We start from the raw sequence: 19,487 nt of genomic DNA, 5'->3' as shown, positions 1-19,487 counted from the left end.
TATGATGCTGCTTGGCCTGCTGTGTTCATCCAGCCCTGCACCTTGTTGTCTCGGATTCTCCAGCATCTGCAGTTCCTACTCTCTCTAATTATTTGTGAAGTTTTCTTGACATTTTAAAAGTGTTGGGAGACTGCTGTCAGTTTTTTTTTTCAAATTCCCATGAAATTTGATATGAATATCCAGTGTAAAGAGTGAATCAGGACTCCTCCATCACACAGCCAGCATATCTTTTTGCAAATGGTTTCATTACATTAATGTAGCACCTCAATCAAGTTCCTATTAATTTGACAGTTTAAAAGTTAGTAGGTACAGTGCAGTATGACTGTTATAAATAGTAGCATGGATTTAGAAGTCATCCTTTTTAAATGAATATATTTCCGGGGACATGTTAGGGAGTCTGTAGATTACATCAAAATCCACATTGTCAAAAGCTATTGAGAAGTAATTTCTGCTTTTGCCTGTCATTTGTTCTTTCATGTGTAGATCAGAGTAACTGATGAGTGAATGCATGACCTGCCTTTTTTTTACAGCTTGAATGTATTTAATTCATAATGCTTCCCGAGTATGCAGTGAAAGAAAATAGGTCAATAACAATTTCCTTGCCCATGTGTATGGCTGCCATCAATTATTGTAATTGTCAATGTTCATCGGAGATTGATATAACTCCAAAATTCAAATTAAGATACCGGAAATTGTTTTAAACTGTTAATGGGAACCCAAATTGCCAGGATCCCAAACTGCTGGCACAGATGATGTGTCAGTTTTCTAGTGATCAGACAGCTGATTAGACTCATTGACTTGTGAACTGCAATTAAAAGCGGTCAGTTGGAATTTACTGGCACTGGCAGCGGCCAGTTTAGTTACCTTGAAGTTACCTCCTAGTGACAGGCCTGAGGCCTTTTTCCCTTCCCATGTGTAAAAGCAGTCAAATGCCACTATATCAAGAGGCTCCCCCTCCCCCAAAATAGTGGCCTGGCTGATTAAAATAAATTCCTAAAAGGTTAACAAGTGGATGGTTCTATATTGATTCATGTTCTCTTTTACTTACCTGCCACAGTAGCCTGCTACTCTTTCAAACTGGAAGGCCATAGCTTTAAAAGCATGCAGCCCCTGCCTCTTGCATCCAATTACTCTTGCTTGTTTTTTTCATTCATTCACAGCATGAGGGCATCACAGCTAGGCTAGCATTTATTACCCATCCCTTCCTGCCCAGGGGACAATTAAGAGTCAACTACATTGCTGTGGTTCTGGAGTCATATGTAGTCTACACCAAGTGAGGATGGCAGTCTCCCTTCCTGGAGTATGTAGGGGAACCAAATGGGTTTTTCCTGACAATCAAATGGGATTTATGGTCATCATTGTACTCTTAATTCTAGATTTTTGTAGAATTCAAATTCCATAATCTGTCATGGTGGACTTCGAGCCTGTGTCTGCAGAACATTACCTGGCTCTCTGGATTAAGATATCAGTGGTAATATCACTGGACCATCGCCTACACCCTGAATTGCATTGGGAACCTATCTCCATAGCAATGAAGGGGGCACTTAAGTAGACAAGGAGAACACGGAAGCAAGACTTTCAGGAGATAGAAGAGTCTTGACTCTTGTTTCCTGACCATGTGGGGAAAATCCAGTTCCATTCTTCTCAGACAGCTTAAGGACATTGGCCTAGATATTAATTTTAACCTGCTTTCAAGCGAAGAATTGGGCTCATGCCTCATAAACGTTTGGACAATCTGCTGAGCCTGTCAGCTTTCCAGTAAAATCTTGCCAATTCCCCATAGCTCCAATTTAGGTTAGCTGCCATCTTGGAAATGGCCCACAGGTATTCAGAGAAGTGAGAGAAGGAGGTGACAGCAGACTGGCCTGGATAGTAATTTTAACTTCTTGTGAAGGTAAACAAAATCTTTTTACCGCAATTCCTTTTTCACTTGTTTTTGGAATATGTGTGTCAGTTGTAAGGCCAGAATTTATTTCCCATTTCTAATTGTACTTAAATCTGGTGATCAGTGCTAGCAGTCATTCCCTTCCAACCTCCAGCATTCACTGTGTATAGGCTTCTTTTGTTATGCTTTTGATAGATTAGCTGTATTCAGAAATGTTTTCTTACATTTCTTCCTTTTAGAGGGGATGTGGTCTTGCCACACAAGGTCATTAGCTGTTATTTTGATTCATTCCTCATTGATTCATCACTGACATGTGGTTACTGCCTGCTTTGTAGTTTTAAGATTTGATTTTAATGGGCTAGCTCTGACTGTTTTCAGTGACAGGTATTTCCAAAGCCTCTTGATACTTCCTTTTATACCTCATCACCTCTGAAGATGTGACTCTTGCTAAAAATTTGCAAAGGAACTCAAAGTGACTGTCTGATGTGCTGAATGATTATCCTGTCTGCGAAATGAAAAGAACTGAATAGATCTGGAGATTCTGAATAAACTGGGGTAAGATTTGTTCACATAATGACAGTTTGAGGAGAGTGCATTAATTTCTAATGTTAGACAGCAAGGCAGGGTATTATCTGAGTGGCCTATGCTGGTTGCTTCGACAGTATCAATAAACAAACACTTGTGAATAATGCAGGCTAATTTCACTGCCTGCCCTTACAAATTAGTACATGCCTGCATTGAATTGGTACCATATGAACATATTTGTTCCCCCAGTGAGTCAGATGAAGACACCACAAAAGATTTGTCTTGATCATCGACATATTTGTAACTATGTGAATAATAGGTAAAAGATTGAAAAGGATGGTCTTAACTCAGCCCAATAGGTAGAAACAGGGTGGCAGCAGTGAAAAACATCACTGTTTGCCCCACTTATTGCCCCACTCCTGTTCTGCCACCATATTTACCAGGATCCAGGTGGAATCTGGATCAGAATATATTATCACATAAAAAGAATGGAATGCAATTTAAAGGAACACGTTGGGTGAAGAATATACTGTTCATACTCTGTGAAGTTCAGCTGGGCATTAAAGAGAAAGCCCCAAAAATACATCTCAATAATAGTCCCTGTGAGCTCAACAGGATCAGCAGTGCCTTGCGTCCTCCATAAAAATAAAGCAAGCAGTTATTATCATAAATTTCTCCCCATCCTACAATTGACTCTTTCCTCTCATACCCCACAACTACCCCAGCTCTATTTATTACTCTCCAGGATACTTCATTTGATTATTAGTCAATTAATCCATTATTGTTATTATGGAGCTATCAGGTGGATTGAACATGAACTAGTTGAAGCTTGGTCTTTCTCTGTCTACACATTATGTTCATATGTGGTTCCATGACAAGAAAGTGGGTAGGATGTTTATGGATGGCTAATTCAGGATTGGCTATAAATGAGCCTGCCCAGTGGAAAATTTTGCCCGATGTTGATAAAAGCAGTCTCCAGTTTCCTTGACTTGAATGAGAAAGAAAACCACGAATGATGTAAATCACGCTTCTGACTCGTGTCAAATTTAAAGGTCAAAGACAAATTTTACTTCTAATTTTTCTCTATGCAGATTTTCTCTTATTGTCAACAAGTTTATCACCATCGCAGCACTTGGGTGATAAAGAACAAGATGCACAGTGACAAGGATCATTTAAATTCCATGAACATTTGAATTTCTATTGTGTCTAACCTATGAGGTCATACTTCTTATTTAAGCTTTGAAGGTGAGTGCTGATTCACCATTCCTCATGAGCATGGAGGGCTATCATGATTGAACCTTTTTCTGTCCTAGTCAAAAGTTCAGACATACACCTGCAACATGAATTGCTAAATAGTGATCAGCAGCTCGGCCCCTGTGTAATTTTGTTATTGTTAATCCAAAGTTACTGATGCCAAAAGCAGATCTAGTCTCATAGTTCAGCTATCACAGCACAGGCTAGAGTTTAAATCTGAGGTGGTCTTGGCCAATACGGCTCAATTACTTAAGGATGATAAGTATTGAACCATTAAAGACCCCAGTTTTAACAATTTGAACCCTGCAGTCCATTTATATATGATACAAAATTGAAGGCAGTAATTTGATGATACCATCTAACTATATTGCACTAATACATCTTTATTAAAAGGAAACAAATATTAGATACAGAATCATTGCATATGTTTGTTGAAATACAGTGATGAATAGGACAGATTATACCTTTCCTGTCATTTATCAACTTAATGGGCCAACTTATATTTATTGATGAGGCAGCCAGTGCTCAATATTGGACTGGTAGACAGTGCCAGTGCAAATATAAGGATTGGCTGGCCCTATTGATTACTGCTGGTGCCCTTTGGTGTTCAAAATGCAGTAAGCAGCTTTCTGGCTCATTTTTGTCATGCTGGACACCATTGATGAGAACATTTGTGTATGTGTAATGCCCAACCACTGAAAGTACACAGAACAGGCAGGTCAAAACATGAATCAGCACGCACTGCTGATTGGATGTCAGTGTGCATTAAGTAACAGAGTGGACCCTAGCTCGCACTATCTCAAATGATTATCAACCATTTACAAGTTAATTGTTGGTTGCTTTTTTTTCACTATGGCATTGGTTCCGTAATTTCTTTGACAATTTGCACATTTATTTAAAATTGTAACGATCTACAGGGAAGAGTATTTATTTTTAGTCAGTCATGGGATATAGGCATTGCTGATTGGGCCAGCATTTATTGCCCATCCCTAGTGGGTGGTGGTGATGAGCTACCTTCTTAAGCCCCTGTAATCCATTTGGTGTAAGTTGGCCCACAGTGCTGTTAGGGAGAGAGTTCCAGGATTTTATCCAGCAGCACTAAGGTAATTGTGATACATTTCCAAGTCAGGATAGTGAGTAAATTAAAGGTAAACTTGCAGGAGGTGGTCTTCTCATGTAGATGCTGTCTTTGTCATTCTCAATGGTAGTTATTGAGGGGCACTCTCAAAGTGAAGATGGGACTGCATATCCACAAAGGCTGTGAGATGGTCATTCTTCCTGATATTGATATGGGCAGATGCATCTGTGTCAGGTGAATTGATGATAATGAGGTCAACTATGTTTGTCCCTCTTATTTGTTCTCTTACCATGTGCTGTAGACCCAATCAAGCATCTATGTCCTTTAGGACTCGACCAACTTAGTGAATAGTGGTGCTGCCAAACCACACTTGGTAATGGGCATCAGAGTCCCCCACCCAAAGTACATTCTGTGCCCTTGTCATTTTCAGTGCTTCCTCCAAGTGGTGTTCAACATGGAGAAGTACTGATTCATCAGCAATGGGGAGTGGAGATGGAGGAGGTACATGGTAATCAGTAAGAATTTTCTTTGCCCATGATTGACCTAGTGCCATGAGACTTCATGGAATCCTCAGTCACTGTTAGGGACTCCAGGGGCAACTCCTTTTTGACTGCATACCAATGTGCCCCCAGAGTAGTGATGATGTTAATATTGTCTGGGACCTTGTGTGTGTAAGGAATGGTTCTGTAATTATGAATATGTCAAGCTGTTGCTCTTACAACTTTGGCACTAACTCTCAGACGTTAGAAAGGAGAACTTTGCAAGGTTGATAGGGCAGAGTTTGCTGTTGCCTTTTCTAGTCTCATAGGTAGTCAGGTAGTCAGTCCAATTTCCTTTTTTGAGGTTTTTTTAGCAATTGATATAATTGAATAGCTCACTAGGCCATTTCAGAGGGCAAGTAAGTGGCAACCACCTTGATATGGGGTTGCAGTCACGTGTAGACAAGCCCAGGTAAGGATGGCCATTTTATTTCCCTAAAGAGCATTATGAACCAGATGAGAAACAAAAACAAAAATTGCTTGAAAAACTCAGCAGATCAGCCAACATCTGTGGAGAGAAAGCAAAAATAATGTTTCGGGTCTAGTGACCCTTCTTCAAAACTTCTGAATCTTTATAAGTTAGACCGTGAGATCATTGAACATCTTGCTACATCCAGATCCTCAGGCCTTAATTCCTGGCTTTAACTGTCGCGACCATCTGCTCCCACATGGTCTTCATAGTGTTTTCCTCCTACTGGCTCCCTGCAGATGCCATTGTTTCTCCTTCCCGTCTCCTCCACCATGGACTCCAGTATAGTGTTCAAAAGCCTTGAAGTCCTGTGTCTCCCATACTGTGACATTCTTTTGTCTTTCCAAGGTCAGATTATAAGCATTGGTCCAGCCACTTCGCGCCTCTTTTTTCAAAGGTTCAGGCTTGATTTAACCTCTACTTGCCACATATGTTATGGTAACCCATCACAACTTGCAGAATCTCAAGCATCCTGACCATCAGCTGTTCACTTAAGAGAGGCTGGATACTGAAATAATTTCAAACTGTAGACTGTACAGATTCATCATACTGTTTGCATTTTTTAGATTAATCATGCATAGTGATCCTTGCACTTCGTTTTTGAGGGAGAGAAATCAGAGTTAGTGTTTCGGGTCACTTGATTCTGATTTCTCTCCACAAATGCTGCTAGACCTGCAGAGCTTTTCCAGCAATTTCTGTTTTTGTTTCTGATTTACAGCATCCACAATTCTTTTGGTTTTTATTTAATACTTTATTGCGGGTCCACTCAGCTCTATAGTAAGTCTTAGACTGCCCCTTTAGCTCCTACCTCTTGGGTCACCTGACCTGCTCTCTTCATGAGGTAGTGCACACCACCTACATGCATAACAGGCTTGATTTCCAACTTTGGACTAAATGAGCTGGATCACGTTGTATGCAGATACCTCGTGTATGGGTGCAGCAGTTTGAGTATGACTCCTATGCTAACCTGCAAGTCTAACAATGTAGTTTCTAGAAAGAAAGTAAAACCCTCCTGTAACATGAAGAAAGTCCCAGCTGGACCAGAAAATTCAAGGCAAATGCAAAATACTGCAGTATTTGGAAATCTAAAAGAGAAACAGAAAACCTTGAAATACATTGCAGGTCCAGAAACATCTGCGGAGAGATAAATAGTGAAAACGATTCAGGTCTGTGACCTTTTAGGACCTAGAATTAACATGATGCACATAAATTCATGCGTAGGTAGTGATTTTAAATTCTTGTCCACAACTTCAGAGCAGCTGTACTTGTGCAGAATTTGCTGCAGATTTCATTACTATCGATTTGACAGCAGAAGAACTGGGGCAACAATTGAACAGCTTCCAATAAAAAATAGGTGATCAAACAAATCAGGAATTATTACTTGCATTCCTTTAATCAGTTTCACTCTACTGTCTACACTAAAAAATGACAAAATTTTTCATCAATTGAACAGTATCGTACTGGATTATGATTGGCGTAAGAACATCAATTCTGTTCACAATTGCATTTCAGTAGTTTGTAACCATTGGAACTGATATTTGCATACCAGCAGTGATCAATAGTCATTTTCAAAGCTAATAATTTGTTTGCCTTGATGGTTGGTGAATTAACATTCTTCTATCAAAATGTTCAGTTTTGTCCTCCATCTATGTCGTGTTCTAATTCTGGTTCTAGTGGACCACAAACACGACAACGGGTGACAAGGAATGGATTTGGGCCACAAACTGCATGTGAGTGTCTTTTTTTGGGATGAAGGGCATCGCCCAGACTTCGAAAACGGTGCGGGATTGTGAAGGTAATGCAATTGAGGGAAGTGGTCGCGGGCTGTGCAAGGGAAGTGCACTGGAGAGCTGCCTGAGACTGGCCGTTGTGAGGGGATGTGGGGCAAAGCTGATAGTTGAAGAGGGGAGTTCTCACTTGGGAGCTTTGTGAAATCATGTAAAGTGCTCACGAGGGGATGCGGGCTACAGGCAATGCAAGGGAAGAATGGCTAACATAGTCAGTGAGGGAGTGGTCATCACAGAGGGTGTTCAGTGAGTAGAAAAACAAAATGACAGGCCAATCTGGAGCAATGGGGCCATTTGATGAAGAAACAGAAAGTCGGAAGCTATACACCAAATGTTTTGATGCATATTTAAAGTAAAGTAAGGTGGCTGAAGATATAATGATATCAGTTTTCTTGAGCACCAATGGGAGAAAGATCTTCATGATTCTGAGGACTCTGGTGCAACCAGAGAAACCCGCAGCAGAGAAAACACACCAAGAACTGTGCAAAGTGTTTGAAAGGTATTTTGCACCAAAGCCACTAATGATCATGGAGTTTTTCCATTTTTATAAATGGGTACAGCATGAAGCAGAGCCTATCACCAAGATGAAAGGAGAAGAAATTAAACTTCGGGAAAAGCAGGAAGCTCATCCAAGCAGTCTGAAGGCACATCCAGTACCATAAACCATCCAGCCTAAAGTTGAGGCAGAACTGCTGCGACTGGTGAATCTGTAAGCATTGGAACCAATAACCACCAGTGAATGGGCCACTCTAATTTTCTCAGTCTTACAGATAGTGCAGTGAGGAATGCGGTGACTTTAAGGTCACAGTCAACCCAGCCCTGAGTGTGGATTAATACTCACTTCCACTTGTTGAGAACTTGAAGGGGGGCATGAAATTCTCAAAAATGGATTTGTCACTTGCAGATGGGGGTTGTGAAGGAGTCTCAGCCGCCGCTGACAATAGAGACACACAGGGGATTGTTCAGCTACAAGAGACTTCCATAATGGGGCATCATGTCAGCATCAGCTCTATTCCAGAGGGCCATGGACCAGGTTTTGATGGATTGCCAGGTGTCCAGTGTTATCTGGGTGATATTTTGGTTACTGGGTCCTTCAAAAAGTCACATTTGAAAAACCTAGAAGAAACCCAAAATGTTTACAGGAGCACAGTCTACAAGTAAAAGGAGAGAAATAGTTTTTAAAGACTTCATAGTGTACCTGGGCCATTTAATTGATAGTGAGGGACTAAACAAAGAACTCAAGAAGATGGAAGTTGTCATGAAGGACCCTAGGCTAGAGAATATGTCTCAACAGAGATCATTCTTGAGACTTGCAATTACTGTGTCAAGTTATATCTGATCTAGCAACTATACTAAAACCCCTGCATTGGTTACTAGAAACAGCGACTGTGGAAATGGACACAGGAATGTGAGAAGGCTTACCGGGAGGTGAAGCAAGGCCTAAAAGGCCAGACGTGTTGATTCACTTCGACCAAAAGTAGCCACTACAGTTGGAGTTTGACCTTGTGGGGTTGGCATTGTACTGTTGCACATCTGACTGAATGGAGAGGAAAGGCCCATTGCGTTCACGTTGAAGCCACTAATGAAAATGGAGGAGAAGTATGCCTAAGTGGAAAAGGAAGAATTGGGCATCGTGTTCGGTGTTAAGAAGTTCACCCATTTCCTTTATGGCAGGCACTTTGTGCTACTGACAGATAACAGGCCGCTAAGCTCCATTTTTGGCCTATATACAGGAATACTGACAATGGCAGCAGCTCACTTGCAGAGATGGGGCACTGGCACTGTCAACCTACTCATATGAAATCAGATACCACCAATCAGAGAAGCACGGCAATACAGATGCCCTATCAAGGTTACAACAGCCAGGGAAGAAAGATATTCCTGACTGGAACCTGAAAATGTTGCCTTTTTCCCAGGAAGACAAGGTACCCATGTCAGCAAGTCAGGTGTGGAACGCATAGAGATCACACCTTTAGAATTACACCCTTACCTGTCCAGGAGGTGGGAGCTGTCCATATCAGATAGATGTTTAATGTGGGGAATGAAAGTTGATATTCATCTCCTGTTAAGAGGAAAGATGCTGGAACAAATGTTCCCTTCAATGGTGCAAATGGAAGAAATAGCCAGAAGCTACTTTTGGTGGCCGAATGTGGCTTCCCAGATGGAGCAGAAAACGGACACTTGTAAATTCTATGCATTAGTAAGGAACGTGCTGCCACTGTCACCCCTTCATCCATGGGTATGGCCTCAAACACTGTGGCAGAGCATTCACATTGATTTGGTGGGACCGATAGAGGACCGGATGTTACTAGCAGTCCCGGATATTCACTCCATGTGGATCAAAGCAGTGGTTATGAAGTCAGTATCAGCAGAAAGAACAATAGACTGACTGGATGAAATATTTACCAGGTTTGGGAACTGCAAACAAGCTGTGAGTGACAATAGTCCACAGTTTATGGTACAAAAGTTCAAGGAATATCTGGAAAATCATGGAGTCAGACATGTGAGATTGGCTCCCTCTCACCCTGAGATTATATCACCTTGTGACAAATAGCCAGAAGGAGAGATTTGTACAACCCTTGAAGCCGGCCTTAAAGGCCTCACAAGAGCAGGGGTCGCTATGGTGATGAATCCTCAAGTTCCTCAGCATGTATTAGAACACGCCACTCACGATGACCCAGTGCTCGTCGCCGTCCTTAATGTTCAACCGCCAGCTGAGAACCATGTTTGTCTTACTGCAGCAGGAAGAGACCAAAGAGATGGTAGCATGAAATCAAGAAGGGTAGATGGTCAGAATGTTGAGGGTATTCCAGAGAGGAGGAACCATGTTTGCCTGGAATTACAAGTCTGGGGAAAAATGGATCCCAATGGTGGTGGTGGCTCAAACAGAACTGTTGTTATATATGGTGTAGACTAGGAGCAGGCCAGCCTGGTCGCTGCACCTCACCAGCACTAGGAGGTCCCTCAGAACACTGAATCAGTCCAAATGGGACCAGTGGTGACAACCAAGTCATGTATCTCTGAACCAGAGTTGGTCACACCCAGGGAGGAGACAACAGCAGCATCAAAGTACAACAGCAGCATCAAATTGCAACAGCAGTCAATCAGAAAGGAATGTACCTGTGGAACAACAGGAACTTCTGGAAGCACAGGAGACTACACGAGAAAAGGTTCATGAGATGACGAGATCGACACCGTCCTGAGAGACTGATTATGTCAATGTAAATTATGGAGTGGTCGTTTTATTTCCCTATGTTTTCTTTTGTACATTTTTCTGATGATGTACACATGTTAGTTACCATGCTTGTATATTAGTTGTAACTGTTGAATGGAAATATATTGAAAAGGGAGAATGGAAATAAAGAGAGAGGTGTTATGTATGTAGTTAGGTGTGTGTTGCCCCTTTAAGGGAACATGTCAGGTGACCCAGAGTGGGTGCTAGGGGAGACAACCTAAAACCGACTGTTGAGCTAAGAGGACACAAAATGAAGTATTCCCTGTTTAAGTTTACCCTCCTTCTACTTCATGTTCTATTTCTGGTTCTATTGAACCACAACACAACAAAGCCCCTTTGAATGACATTTTAAATGCGGAATATGACCTTCTTCAGAGGTCACGCTGGTTGTTCAGCAATGACCCTGATGTAGCAACCTTGTAACATTCCACAAGACAGTCTTGATAATTCATCCAATGGTTCTCCCTGGATCATTGTCATGAAAGTAAACATTAATGTTGTACAAGGTAATGGTTCTGGAAGGATAAATACTACAGCCTGTTTTAAATTCCACCTAATCTGCTGATATCTAAGGATATATGTCAAGAAAAGCAAGATTTCGAAGATGACAGATGTACCATCTTGGTCTCCTCAGTCTTTGTAGCAATAGGCATTTTTAAATTAACCTGTTCTGGGATGTTATTACATACCTTTTGAGTAGTTGGGACTTAAACTTAGGCCTTCTGGCTCAGAGGTAGGGAGACTACTATTGCACCACAAGAGGCACCTCTTTGTAATAATCTCTATCTTGCTAAAATACCTTGCACCTGGTTGCTTTCATTCAATGAACTACATCTTGTTTAAAACAAAAGCCTCTTCTCATTAGACTACCTAATGGCCTTTTTTTAGCAGTGTAGATCCCCTCAGAAAAGGGGATAGCAGCAGCTATCTATATGTGAATCAATGGCTCAGACTTTGTTAAAAATTGTGTGACTGCATGTGATTATCAATTTATAAATGAGCTAGCATCTTGCAGTGCAAAGAGATATTCTGTGATATGCGAATCTCAACGTGATGTTGGCTTATTTGAGATGCTTCACCGTTGACAGTGCAAGAATGATACCTTGTGCTGAATATCCTCATGAAACTGTTGAATTTATATATTAATTCGACATTTGAATATTAATTTGACAGTAAGTGAACTTTAGTAATTAACAGCCAACCTCCTTTTAAATTATGATTTTTTTTATGATTACCTATCAACTTATCTTGCCCAAAATGTTAATAAGTAAATCTGTGAAGCCTTGTCCCTTCAAGTCATGTTAGAATTAAGTTTTAATGTCATGAGTACTCAAGTACAGGGATATAGGAGTACTGTGAAAAGTTTACACTGTCACCACTCACAAAGCCATCTTAGATACATGCCCATTTTTGAAGAAGGGTCTCGAACCGAAACGTCAGCTTTCCTGCTCCTCTGATGCTGCTTGGCCTGCTGTGTTCATTCAGCTCTACACCTTATTATCTCAGATTCTCCAGTATCGGCAGTTCCTACTATCTTAGATACATGGTACCTAGGTACAAAATGTTAGGTAAAGAGTAGAAAAATAAATAAATAAGTTAAAAGTTCAACATTATGGTTCTTGTCAGTATAAAGTAGTAAATAGGAAATAAAATTAAAAGTTCTAAATTACAGTCCTTCTTTAACTATTGGCATGTAGTCGGCCCACCGGGCTTTCCCAGGAGGGCTCGATTTGTCTCCTGCACTAAGCTCGATTTCTCGATCCCCGAGCTTCCATGCTGCCATCTCGCCGCCGACTGCTGTCCCATTCTGGTACCGCTCTAGGCCCCCAACCACGTCCACAACACCACTGACCCACCAGAGTTCTGCCTGGGCAAAATAACCTCCTCCTGGCTGAATGGTAAAGTCCCCACAGCCAAGCTCCCTCCAGAAGGTGAGTAGAGAGACTAAAAACTAAAAAAAAATTAATTATAAAGTGAGAAAAGAAGAAAGAAAAGTGGTTAGAATGGGGGAGCTCCAGCTCAAGAGCCCTACTCTGCCGTCACCTTGGAACTAAGCTACATATGTTATAATTGAGAAATTTAAATAAAAGTGAAGTTTTAAATTTACAGCAAGTTTTTATTTTCCTATCTGTCACCTTTCTATCTCTTTCCAAATTTTGCTTTCCCTCTCCTGTCTTTCTGTACCCGATTTCTGGTGAATTTTCACCATCTTTCCCTTACCTTCCTCTTTACTTCTCAGTCCTTCAACCTCAATAGTGAACGTGATGTACTATTGTTCACCAAATGTCCAGTTATCTTTATGCTAGCACTTCCAGAAAGTTAGTGAGCAATATTAAGTAGTTTAACTAAGAAGCTGATTATGAGGTTGAAGCAAATTTTGGGCCAAAATTTAAAGTCTAAGCTGGAGAAGTTACCGAGGAGATTTCATGGAATATTGCTGAGTAAGGAGGGTTTGAGTTATCAAAAAGGGCTGGATAGGCTGGGACTTGCTTCTCTGGAGCATAGGAGGTTGAGGTTGAGAGATGACCTTGCAGAAGAATATAAAATAATGAGGCGTATAGATGGAGTTAATGGTAGTTGTCTTTTCCTCAGAATGGGGGATTTCAAGACTAGAGGGCACATTTTTAAGGTGAGAGGGTAGAGATTTAAAAAAGACATGAGGGGAAAATTTTTTACACAGAGGGTGGTTCGTGTGTGGAATGAACTTCAAGAAGAAGTGCTGGATGCAGGTACAATTACAAAGATTAAACAACATTTGGATAAGGTACATGAATAGGAAATGTTTGGAGGGATATGAGCCAGAAACAGGCAGGTGGATCTATTTAGTTTGGGATTACGGTCGGCTTGGACTGGTTGAACTGAAGGTTCTGTTTCCATGCTGTATAACTCTACGACTCTATGACGATGATTGACTTAAAGATAGATCAGTTTTCAAGAAGAAATACGACTTTTTATGGTGTGAAACTCGGCTCCAGAATGGATGGTGGAATTTCAAAGATAGAGAAATAGATCAATATTTTATTCAAAACTAATAAAAGTTTAATGGGCAAATAGGTTAAACATATACTTAAAAATGTCAGAGTATTATAACATTAAATGGAAGTGGAAATGAGGCTGAATGTGAACAATGAACACAAGGACAGTAACACAAGTTCTTAATCTAAGTGAAATACTTTTTCAATGTTTATGATAGCAATTTAAAGCAATATCACAGTCATGAATGGTTGATGTGAATCTAACATTGTATTTGTAGAAGTGTGGCTTATTTTCCATAAATGAGCTGAAGTATTAATGAAATGGCAAGTTAAAAGGACGTTCTTTTTGAAATGGCAGCATTACAAGATTAAACTTAATTATCTCAATGAAAATTAAACATTGGTGAGAATTTGGTTATTGTAAGTATTGATTCCAAGATCACTTCTCCTTCGTAGAAAAGGTCAGTTCCAAAAAAAGATGTTTACAATATCTAAACATTAAATGGCAATTAAGACCATCTTTTAGCACATAGACAAATATAAGGCACTATCTGAACAATAGCTGCATTGTGAAGTCATAAATTGGATTTCTTGTTTAACCCAATTAATGCTTCTAAACTAACAATCCTTATTAATACTAATAATTACTATCTCATTAGTTTCCCATGCTAAAATGTATTGCTTGCTCAATGCCAGAGATAAAAATTCAAGGAGAATTTCACCTTTATGAAGAAATCTCTATGGAAAGCTGGAATAGAATAATGTTTAAGACACTTTTTTGCTCTTTGTTTGCTTCCATTATAATGGACTATTTGTTGGACAACTAAACAAAAGGACTTTAATTTGTATAACAGCTTCCATGATGTCCCAAAGAACTTTATGGTTTAAAGAAAACCGAAAGAACTGCGGATGCTGTAAATCAGGAACAAAATCAGAAGTTGCTAGAAAAGCTCAACAGGTCTGGCATCATCTGTGAAGGTAAAAAACAGAGTTAACGTTTCGGGTCCGGTGACCCTTCCTCAGAACTGATGGTGGCTGGGAAAATGTCAGTTTATACGCAGAAAGTAGGGAGCTGGGTGGGGTAGGGAGTAAACGATAGGATAGAGCCTAAAGTGAAAGAAGGATAGTTGGACAAAGGAGTTGATAACAATCAGGTTGGGAAGGTGAATAGTTGTTAATGGGGACTATTAGTGACTAACAACATTGTGTAATGGCAGGCTATGTGATAACAAGGCCTGGTGTATGGGATAGGAGGCTGGGACATGGGAGAGTTTAGGCCCTAAAATTATTGAATTCGATATTGAGTCCAGAGGCCTGCAGGGTCCCCAAGTGGAAAATGTGGTCTTGTTCTTCCAGCTGACATTGAGCTTTGCTGGAACACTGCAGCAAGACAGAGATGTTGGCCAGGGAACAGGGTGGTGCATGAAAGTGGCAGGCAACAGGTAGTTTAGGGTCTTTTTTGGGAGCAGAACATAGATGTTCTGCATAGCGGTCACCCAGTCTACGCTTTGTTTCCCCAATGTAGAGGACACCACATTGTGAGCAGCAAATGCAGTAGACTAGATTCTGGGAAGTGCAGGTAAAGCTTTGCTTTACCTGGGAGGTATGTTTGGGCCCTTGGATACTGGGGAGGGAGGAGGTAAATGGGCAGGTGTTGCACCTTCGCCGGTTACAGGGGAAGGTGCCATAAGACTATGGCGGGGTGTTGGATGTGAAGGAAGTGTAGACCAGGGTGTCCCGGAGGGAACAGTCCCTGTGGAAGGCAGACAGGGGAGGGGAGGGAAGTATGTGTCTGGTGATGGCATCTCGCTGGAGGTGGTGGAAATGGCATCTGATGATCTTCTGGATGTTGATGCTGGTGGCATGGTACGTAAATGGTCATTCAACATCACCTTGTCAAAATCCTTGGAGTGGGTAACAAATTTCGGCCTAGTCACAGATGCTTATGTTTAAATGTTTTTTTGTTTAAATGTGCCCTGCACCAATCCACAAAGAAAAGGAAATTGGATAGATAATCTTTTGTTGATTGATACTGGTCAGGACTCTGAGGCAACTCCCCTGCTCAGAAAGAGAAACAAAGGAAGATTACAAAGCTGTGGAGAAATTCTGGGCCAGTGGGAAATATTTCGGATAACTGATAGCATAGACAGGTGGCGGATCTCTACCTTACTAGCCATTGACTACAATCCATTTGCCAATTTAAGACCTACCCCAATCAGCCAGATGGTTTCTCTCTGTTCTGTTAACTGCTGTCATTTATCTTTTACTTGCTTTCCTTACCTCTTTATAAATTTGAAATTTCTTGATAATTCCTACACAAATGTATTTTCTAATTTTTTGTGCTTTTGTACCCAAGCAGCCTTGCTGTAATTGACCAGCCACTACTATAAATTTATGACAGTTTAGCTCTTTCAGACAGAAGCATCAGACATGTAATTTCAGTGCGGCTTTGTTGACATTGATTTGGTCTCAAGACTAAAGATAAAACAATCGGTAACCACATAAAAATTCTGCTTTATTTCTTCCTACAATGAATCAATTGTCTTTCTGAGAAGTTACATAGAGTGTCATGGATTGTGAAAACAGCACCATAGTGAAGAAATCTTTCAGGTCACTAGTGAACATTTGAAATAAAACAAGGCCGAATACATCTCCCCAAAGACTATACTTGAATGCAAATAATTGTCTAAATGTCTACTTACTATAAATATTGTGGGCTCTTCTAAGTATTGAAGATGGGTAGCATAGTGGCCCAGTGGTTAGCACTACTACCTCATAGCATCAAGGTTTTGGGTTCAATTCCACCCTCAGGTGATTGTGTATGGTTTGCACATTGTCCCCTTGCATGTGTGGGTTTCCTCCAGGTGCCCACGTTTCCTCCCACAGTCCAAAGATGTGCAGTTTAGTTGGATTGCCCACACTAAATTGCCCATTGTGTCTAGAGATGTGCAGGCCAGGTGGATTGGCCATGGGAAATGCAGGGTTACAGGGATTGGGTAGCAGTGTCAGTCTGGGTGGGATGCTGTTTGGATGGTCAGTGTGGACGCATTGGACTAAATGGCCTGTTTCCATACTGTGGGGATTCTAATTAAATTAATGATTATACTAAGCATCAATAAAGACAATTGATATATTTATAGACCATGAAGTGTTAAAACATCACATTAATTTATTGGCTCTGCCACGATATTGCTGAGCAAATAGCAAGCTGATTAGCTATAGAGTTGTTTTCAAGAGTTGCCTCTGCTCATGACAAGACTTTCATATGCTAAAAAAATTAGATTAATACAAAATATGATTCTAGAGTTTGGCATAGTAAAATTTGAGAGCTTATCTGTAAGGAGGATAGTGTTAAAACTTAAAGACGTATTCAGATATATTTAAATTTCTACTTCAGTCTTTTCTTAGTCTGAATATATCCTTGCTTTTAACATCTGTCCATCTTCCCTTGACTGACCAACCCCCATCCTAAATCCCCACCTACACTCACCTTTACTGGCTCCATCCCCGCCTCCGTGACCTGTCCGTCTCCTCTCCACCTATCTGCTCCTTTATCCACCTTCCATCCGCCTCCCTCCCTCTCTCTATTTATTTCAGAATCCCCTACACCTCTCCCATTTCTGAATAAGGGTCCAGGCCCGAAACGTCAGCGTTCCTGCTCCTCTGATGCTGCTTGGCCTGCTGTGTTCATCCAGCTCTACGCCTTGTTATCTCAGATTCTCCAGCATCGGCAGTTCCTACTATCTTTGAATGTTCTGTGTTGGGTTAATGACAGTGGCCAGGAAATTTCTCAAAGCTGCACCTACTGCACTGCTATTAGCATGTAAAAAATGCAGTGAAAACTCTGTTAACATGCTTGAATGGAGACACCATCACATTTCCATTGAAATTACAATGACAGTTCCTAGGAAATTTTAAGTCAGTTTTGTTTCCTTTTGTATAGCTTGGAGATATATCTGTCTGTCTTTCTTATTACTCACAATAATTACTTCACATTTTGTCTTTATGAAGAACAAAAGCAAATGACATTGGCAACATCAGAAATCAGATTTGTTGGAACAGCAAAGGCGTAGTGAAATGATGTAGAACTAATGATGGATGTGGTTAGCAAAACAAAAAAAAAACTGTTTGAATTTACAAATTTTGCAGTGCCGATAACATGCTATTGAATATTGACAGAGATGAAGACTTGAGACAGTTTTAATCGATGCATTTTTAAGTTTATTAAATTGCAGCAGTAGTCCCGCTCAGAATAGTCAAAGGGATTAACAGCATTTTCTGCAGCAGGGATCATGAGCCCAGATAGCAGCCCAATGCCAGAGTTTTGAACTTGCAGTAGGAGACAGAAGAGCCACGTAGGAACCAATGATATAGGGAGGACAAAGGAGAAGGTTTGGCATAGTCAATCATTATATGGAGCTAGGAACCAAATTAAGAAGCAGATTATCAAATTCATGATCTCAAGATTAGTAACTGATTCACTGCAAATTAGCACAGAACAAATAAGATTAGACACATATGAGACTTAATGACCTGTCTAGAGTCATAGAGTTATACAGCACAGAAATAGACCCTTCAGTCCAACTCATTCACGCCGACCAGATATCCTAAATTGATCTAGTCCCATTGGCCAGCATTTGGCCTATATCCCTCTAAACCCTTCATATTGATATTCCCATCCAGAGGCCTTTTAAATGTTGTAATTTTGCCCACCTCCATCACCTCTTCTGACAGCTCGTTCCATACATGCACCACCATTTGTATGAAAAAACTACCCCCCAGATCTTTTTTAAATCTTTCCCCTCTCACCTTAAACCTATGTTGTTTAGTTTTGGACTCTCCCACCCTAGGAAAAAGACCTTGGCTATTCACCCTATCCATGACCCTCATGATTTTACAAGCCTCTATAAGGTCACCCCTCAGCCTCTGCTGCTCCAGAATAAAAAGCCCTACCCTAGTCAGCCTCTCTCGATAGCTCAAAGCCTCAAATCCTGGCAACATCCTTGGAAATCTTTTCTGAACCCTTTCAAGTTGAACAACATCTTTCTTATAGCATGGACATCAGAACTGAACACTATTTTAAAAGCAGCCACCCCAATGTCCTGTATAGTTGCAACATGACAACCCAATTCCTAAACTCAATGCACTGACCAATGAAGGCAAGCATGCTAAATGTTTTCTTCACTATTCTGTCTACCCGTGACTCTACTTTCAAGGAACTATGAACCTGCACCCCTAGGTCTCTTCGTTCAGCACCACTACCCAGGGCCCTACCATTGACTGTATAAGTTCTGCCTTGGTTTGCCTTACCAAAATGCAATACCTCACATTTATCTAAATTAAACTTCATCTGCCACTCCTCAGCTCACTCACCCATCTGATCAAGGTCCAATTGTACTCTGAGATAATCTTCTTCACTGTCAACTACACCAACAATATTGTGTAGTCATCTGTAAATTTACTGTTACCACCCTCTGTTTCCTACCTTCAAGTCAATTTTGTATCCAGTTGGCTAGCTCCCCCTGTATTCCATGCGATCTAACCTTACTAACCAGTCTACCATGCGGAACCTTGTCAAACAACTTGCTAAACTCCATATAGACAACATCTACCACTCTGCCTTCAATCTTCTTTATCACTTCTTTAAAAAACTCAATCAAGTTAATGAGACACCATACAGTTATGTTGAAACATTAAACTTTACATGAAAGCAAAGTACTACAAATGCTGTGAAAAAGAA

The sequence above is a fragment of the Rhincodon typus genome, chromosome 5 (assembly GCF_021869965.1).
Source record: "Rhincodon typus isolate 14 chromosome 5, sRhiTyp1.1, whole genome shotgun sequence".
Taxonomy (NCBI): domain Eukaryota; kingdom Metazoa; phylum Chordata; class Chondrichthyes; order Orectolobiformes; family Rhincodontidae; genus Rhincodon; species Rhincodon typus.
This window is presented reverse-complemented; position numbering follows the sequence as displayed.